This window comes from Filicampus tigris, chromosome 5, assembly GCF_054856515.1.
Source record: "Filicampus tigris isolate MCC_2025a chromosome 5, RoL_Ftig_1.0, whole genome shotgun sequence".
Classification (NCBI taxonomy): domain Eukaryota; kingdom Metazoa; phylum Chordata; class Actinopteri; order Syngnathiformes; family Syngnathidae; genus Filicampus; species Filicampus tigris.
The window spans coordinates 29,446,091-29,453,495 of NC_141221.1; the positions used below are offsets into that span (position 1 = coordinate 29,446,091).

Sequence of the window (7,405 nt, forward strand, 5' to 3'; positions counted from 1 at the left end):
CACTTTTGTATTGATGGTTGAATGAGTGAACATTTTACATATCGTTGGCGTCAGGCCAAAACATTATAAGTCATATTTTGGTGGATTTCAATTTCATTTTCAAAAAGTTATACTATTGTTCGGTCCACACAAGTGGGTGTTATTTCTACACATTCCTGACTGATCTAAAGTGTTGAAAATGGCTTGCTCTCTTTCACGATGCAATGCAAATGGTTAAACAAACTCACCATTTTGGGGGTTTCCTGAAAAGTGACTACGGTAATTTGGAGGTACAAGGTTTTGGGCCGACGCCTGCAATATGCTGCGATACTTGTTTGAAACAATTCCTTTCTATGATGTAATATAACATTTTCTTTCCAGAAAACACCTACATTTTCGATATAATATTTTTTTAGGCCAAGTAGCATGATGCACGATTCTTATTTGTCAGATAGTGAGGATGATGCATGACCTCAGCAGCATGACAGTGGTTTACCCAGTGTGTACCCACCAGTTTGTCCACCAACATATACAACTCTCCATCCTCCCATGTTCTCCCATCCAAACTCTGTTAGGCAAGGCCAAAGTGAAATGAGACATGAGAATGTTTGCCAGGCAACCTCCTATAGTCAATGGAATGCAGACCAGGACAATAGGAACAGCTCGCAGTGGGGTCACCAGTTTGAGCGTAGGTGTTAAAATGTAAAGTACAGTAAAATGTATTCATATAACACTTAATCACAAGAAAGTCTCAAAGGCTTCACATGCCAATAGTTGACAAATATTTGCAGGGTTTATCCCATTTTGTTTTTTTCATCTCATAAAACAGTAGGTATTCTTAATGTAGTCTTAATCTTCTTTATTTTTTATCAGGTGTGTAATTTAATTTTAAAAAAGTAAGTTTTGAGAGAGATGAGCTGATTCTCTATCAGGAGAAGTCTTTACACTAGTTTGACATACTGTTATTGTTATTACATAATGCTCTCATAAATCTGGGCCATACATTGCATATGTAGATCATTGATCTCTATTTACATTTCACAATCATCAGATAGATGATAATAAATAAGATTGTGAATTAATGCTAATCTCATACAGTATCTGTTATCTCTTGGAACCACACGACTCTCCTTTTCATGGGATTTGAGTCCTGTTGATAAAGTTCACTTTTATTTAGCACATAGGTTAAATGTGAAGCAATATTTTTTTTCCTATTTTAAAATATCAGCTATGAAAGTAACTCTTAAAAATTCCAAAATCTATTTATCCTGTGCACAGAAGTTGTCCAGGGAACGCACACCAAAGGAGTCCAGAGTCATCCAGTGCCTCAACAGAACTATGCCTGTGAGTGAGCTCTTAAATATATGGTTGGGTTAAACTAGTCAGTTATTTTAAAGCATGTGAGGTGTCCTAAATTCAGAATTGTATAATTGAATTGGATTTCATAATATCAGGGGAAGAAAGAGGAAACAAGGAAATATGTTTTAAGATAAATAATAGATTTTTCTCTGAGGTGTAAAGTGTTGTCTGTCATCACTAAATAATATTTTCAAATTAATTTTGTAAATGCAGAGCATGTGAGGCTGCCAGATAACCATTTTAAAGTTCAGGAATTCACTTTTCCTGAATTTCCTTGCCAAAATGTTTAAATATCCCTGTCCTATTTAAAGTGGAAGTCAACCCGAACATATTTTTTTCAAGAATATGTTCCCAGCAGGCCCACTAGTTGAAACAAGGCATTCTGATTAATTTTGTGTTTTTGGAATATAAATTAAGCAGCAAAAGTGTTTAACCATTTCAGGGGTCGGCCATTTTGTCTTTTGTCCACTGAAAATGTCATCACAACTGCTCACAACGACCAATCACTGTTTTCTGAATCCGAGCCGTAATTGGTCAGACAAAATGGCCGCCCCCGGAGATGGTTAAAACAAGTGGATTAACACTTCACAAATGCAATATTTATCAGAATGCCTTGTTTCAACTAGTGGGCTTGCATAGAACATATTCTTAAAAAAAAGGTTTGCATTGACTTCCCTTTAATGAACATGTCACAAACAAGTTATTTTCCTTCTAAAATCTAAAATAATTATTTATTTCTAGATAATCCAAACCCATGGCCGCAGCCAATGCCCATACCACCAAGGACTCCTCAAGAAGCATCAGACACTACAACCTGTAAGTGAGTCTTAAGGCCCTGATACACCAAAACAACATTCACCAACTGTGACAGACGTTTACCCCCTGTGGCGTCCGGCCGGCTGTCGGTACGTCACGCTAGCAAACCATGCTGGAGGAATACACCGCAACGACAGACAGCGACGCTGACCATTAAAATACCTTCTGAGCATGCATAAGATGTAATACCCTTCCATACCATCGGCGGCGGTAGTCACCATTTCTCATGGTTAGAAAACTCCAACCGGAAAGCTGTTGGCCGCGGGCGTATTATAAAAACGTAACAATGCATTCAGCTCTACTCTTCGCTCACGATGAACTCCCACGTGAAGTAAACCATCACGTTCTTGACACGGTATTGTGAAATACTTACATTGTCAACCCTTGCTCTTGTACTTGTAAGAAGATTAAGGCAGCGGAGGTGTGTTCACTGTTTTTCCGCATTTGTCCCTTCCCGTTGGTGCTCCGAGCGCTGATTTGCTAGCTAACAGCCAATCAGAGTGACCAAATGTCACGACTGGCGACGCCGATTCAACATACATAAACGCCCCCCAGACGCTTAGAGACGGGATACGACTCTACGACGGTGGCCACTACACCAAACAGACGGCGCTTAAAGACGCCACAACGCTTCACGACCTCCGACGTCGGTTTGGTGTATCAGGGCCTTTAGTAGTAGTTTAAATTATACTGTGTGTTATATAATATGGGTATACTAAAAAGTAGATGGTTTCCTTGTCTGAATCATGTTCATACTACTGCTATAGAATCAAACAATTTAAAAAGAGTGGCAATGGATTTTTAAAAAAAATCTAACAAAAAGTTTTTTTGAATGTACAGCACATTAGGTTGGATTTGAACATTGTCAGTTTTGAACCGTATCAAAATCTCAAGTGTGAAAACAACATCATTTTCTCTAAAGGGGTATCTTATTAGGTTTGGGATACAATGAATATAATAATTATAAGATAAGATAAGATAAGATAAGAATGCCTTTATTGATCCCACAGTGGGGAAATTTTCATTGTTACAGTAGCAAAGATATAGGTCACACAGGGGCGGCGGCATAATGTGGCCATTAATGTATAACATTGACGGCAAACATTTTGAATCAAACCTATGTAGATATACGCAGTAACATGTGTATATACACATGTGTATACACACCAACCTACATCTACATAAAAAATATGAGGAACACTCATTTCGGCCTGTACATAGTACAGAGGAAAAAATACTCTAAGTGACAGTGCTGCAGTGCTGTAGTGAAATGTAAGGAACAGCATTGGATAAAAATAAAACTAGACTAACAGTAGTGGGGAATGTTGAGTATTGCACGGTATTACAGTAGTGGGGAATATTGGGTATTGCACGATATGAGCTCAGGTGCAGGACTTCACAATTGCACTAATGACCGCCAGTTTGTAGAGACTACACAATGTTCTTGTTAAAGAGTCTGACAGCAGCAGGCAAGAAGGAACGGCGGAATCTCTCCTTTGCACAGCGAGGGTGTAACAGTCTGTCACTGAAGGTGCTGTGGAGTGCTGTTAGGGTGCCCTGGAGGGGGTGGTCCGGGTTGCCCAGCATTGATGACAACTTGGCCAACATCCTCCTGTCCCCCACCGAGTCCACAGAGTCCAGCGAGCAGCCCAGGACAGAGCCGGCCCTCTTGACCAGTTTGTCCAGCCGCTTCTTGTCCCGGGCCAAGACGCCGCCTGCCCAGGTGACCACTCCCTGGAAGATGACCGATGCAACCACCGAGTCATAAAAGTTCCTGAGGAGTGTCCCCTGAACCCCAAAAGACCTCAGTCTCCTGAGTAGGAAGAGTCTGCTCTGACTCTTCCTATAGAGGGCGTCTGTGTTGTCGCTCCAGTCCAGTTTATTGTTCAGATGAACACCCAGGTACTTGTAAGTTGAGACTCTCTCAACATCTGTTCCCCGGATATTCACTGGTGCAGGTGAAGAGTGCTGGCGCCTACCGAAATCCACCACCATTTCTTTGGATTTCCCCGCATTGATCAGGAGGCGGTTCTGCTGGCACCAGTCCACAAAACCCTGAGTAAGTTCTCTGTACTCTGTAATATAATATAATAATTAGGAAGAGAATTGGATATGTGAAAGTGTCTTGAAATGCTTTGTATATTTTGTTTGTTTTTCAGCACTAATGCGTGAAATGCTGACCAAACAAGAAATCATTCTTGACCAGCAAAAACATATATTACACCTCTTGAAAGCGAGCCAGCAAGATGTGGCCGATCACCACATCAGTGATGGCCTATTGCCCATTAAAGACCAACAAGGCCTCCAGAACATTGAAGCCCAACTCCCGGAGTTGGATTTCAGAATGAAACTGGTGAATGGATGCTATCTTTTATATGAAGTGAAAATCTACAAACATTTCATTTTTATTTGAATGTTTTTTGGTTCAACTCCAGACTAGTCAAAATATATACACATTCACCATGTCACATCCACACAACATGCATAAACAGTTTATCTACACACACTCACATCCAAATTAATCAAACATAATAACAAATGCAGTACATGCACATATACACTTAATCCTCACAAACCTATGGGGCGTGTAATTCTCAAATTATCAGCCCTCTGGCCACATTGACCTAAATTACAGATAATAATTAATATATGTTGCAGGGCCCTCTCTCAACCTAATGATTTGTCATCAGACACTCCCAAAAAACAATTTGTTCCTTTCAGATAAACCACTTGAGTCTTATCGGAGGATGTGATATCAAAGACACAGTTTGGCTTCTCATGAAAGAAACACTCTCAAACAGCCTGGCAACGCAGACGTATTGGAGAGGCATCAATGTAAAAACTCCATTGGCTTCCCTCCAATTAAAGCTGTCCTAATTGGTAAATATGTAGATGTTTTTCAATGTATTCAAATTTATGCTGTGTCATACACATTCCCAATTCCATTGATGTTGTTCGTGCAAAACGTAAATAAAAAAGGAATGCAATCATTTGTTGGCTGACCAAGGTGGTGGTCCCCCTTTTTAAGAAGGGGGGAGTGTTCCAATCAAAGAGGGATCACACTCCTCAGCCTCACCGGTAAGGTCTATTCAGGGGTGCTGGAGAGGAGGGTGCGCCGGGAGGGCGAATCTCGGATCCAGGAGGAGCAATGTGGTTTTCGTCCCAGCAGTGGAACTGGACCAGCTCTACACCCTCTGCAGGGTCCTCGAGGGTGCATGGGAGTCTACACTTGGAGAAGGGATTCGACCGTGTCCCTCGGGGAGTTCTGTGGGGTGGTGCTTCAGGAGTACGGGGTACCGAGCCCCCTTTATAAGGGCTGTTCGGTCCCTGTAACCACCGATGTCAGAGCTTGGTCCGCATTGCCGGCAGTAAGACGGATTTGTTTCCAGTGAGGGTTGGACTCCGCCAAGGCTGCCCTTTGTCACCGATTCTGTTCATAACTTTTATGGACAGAATATCTAGGCGCAGCCGAGGTGTCGAGGGAGTCCGGTTTGGTGGCCTCAGTATTGCATCCCTGCTTTTTGCGGATGATGTGGTACTGTTGGCTTCTTCAAGCCGCGATCTCCAACTCTCACTGGAGAGGTTCACAGCCTATTGTGAAGCGGTTGGAATGAAAATCAGCACCTCCGAACCCGAGACCATGGTCCTCAGTCGGAAAAGGGTGGCGTGCCCTCTTCAGGTCGGGAATGAGTCTGCCCCAAGTGGAGGGGAGTTCAACTATCTTTGGGTTTTGTTCGCGAGTGAGGGTAGGATGGAACGGGAAATCGACAAGCGGATCGGTGCAGCGTCTGCTGTGATGCGTACTCTATATCGGTCTGTCGTGGTGAAGAAGGAGCTGAGCCGAAAGGCGAAGCTCTCGATTTACCAGTCGATCTACGTTCCTACTCTCACCAATGCTCATGAGCTGTGGGTCATGACCGAAAGAACAAGATCTCGGATACAAGCGGCAGAAATTGGTTTTATTTGCAGGGTGTCCGGTCTCTCCCTTAGAGATAGGGTGAGAAGTTCAGTCATCCAGGAGGGACTCAAGAGTCAAGCCAGAGTATTCAAATGCAAATTACTGCATTCTATCTTTATTTACATTCTACAGGACGTCCCAACTTCAATGGAATTAGGGTTGTAAATTTGGCACATTGTATTTGTTTTTTACTAACAAAATGTTTATTTTTTTAAAAAAAATGTTTGCCCATATCAGCTGCTGTCAGAAAAAAAACCCTCTCACATCAACAGCCTCCCAACATGACATTGAGAACTGCATGAAGAGATGGCTGCAGATGGCAGCAGACAGAGAAGGGGGAAGAAAGCAGCATTTCAAGACAGCTGAAACAGTTTAATGTGGGGGTTCAAGTATAATTGTTGTTGTTGTAAATGTTTGGAATTTTGTATGTTTCTAATGGGTTATTTGTTTGAATCTAATTGTTGTTTTGAGTAATAAATTAACTACCTTTGTGATTGAAAGTTAATTGGGTATAGTGTGTTCATGTGTGCTTTTAATTTTAACAGAACCCCAGAACCCCACTAATCATCTCCAGCTGGGCCAGCAGGAGATGTTTCATTTGATTGGTATGTAGTGTCTGGGCCAGAGGTGGGTCAAATTATTAGACTTATAATAAAACCGTATGTGGACCAGAAATGGACCAGATCCTTTTTCTATTGTTATAAACACGCTAGGTCATGGCTGGGCCATGTCAGGCCCATCAATGCTAATCTTAAGTCATAATGTATATACGCCAGACTTGGCCCGTGGGCCCAGCCATATACTGGGCCAGAAGAAACACAAGCATGTGGCCCACGTATAAGCCGGATAAATTTTGCTACCTGGGTGGCTATGACTTCATCGACTAAAAAGATGATTACTCGCTGCTTGAGTGTCTAATAAAGGTATTTTGTTTGTTAAAATTCTGTTGTGGGTATATTTTAATGTAAATTGTGTCAGATAAATCAATGACAAACAGTTGGTGGACCGCTGAGATTGTCCCGTGCGCCTCTCGATCGCGCTGCGTGTGTCGTGCTGTTACAGCTGCTTTGGAGCAAACAGCATATTATTTTCTCCTTATTATTTTTCTAAAATGGTGCAGTATTGTTTTGTGAGTATATATTTATTTATTTATTTATATTGTGCTAAAGTATTTATTCCTTTTTGATTTGGTTTGGTATCGCACATTTCCTGGGTGGAGAAGAAAGGAGAGAGAGAGGTGAATTAGAGCGTGGCTGTTCACGTCTGAATACGAAGACGCGACAAAACACTGTC

At 41.8% G+C, this 7,405-nt stretch overlaps 1 long non-coding RNA gene across 1 annotated transcript; it reads left to right on the top strand.

Moving 5' to 3' along the window:
* Positions 1-4,044: 4,044 nt before the first annotated feature.
* Positions 4,045-6,773, top strand: LOC147148032 (uncharacterized). The gene is made up of 4 exons (XR_015086869.1): positions 4,045-4,213; positions 4,314-4,507; positions 4,876-5,034; positions 6,350-6,773. It is a non-coding gene; the product is annotated as an uncharacterized LOC147148032 (long non-coding RNA).
* The last annotated feature ends 632 nt before the right edge of the window (positions 6,774-7,405 follow it).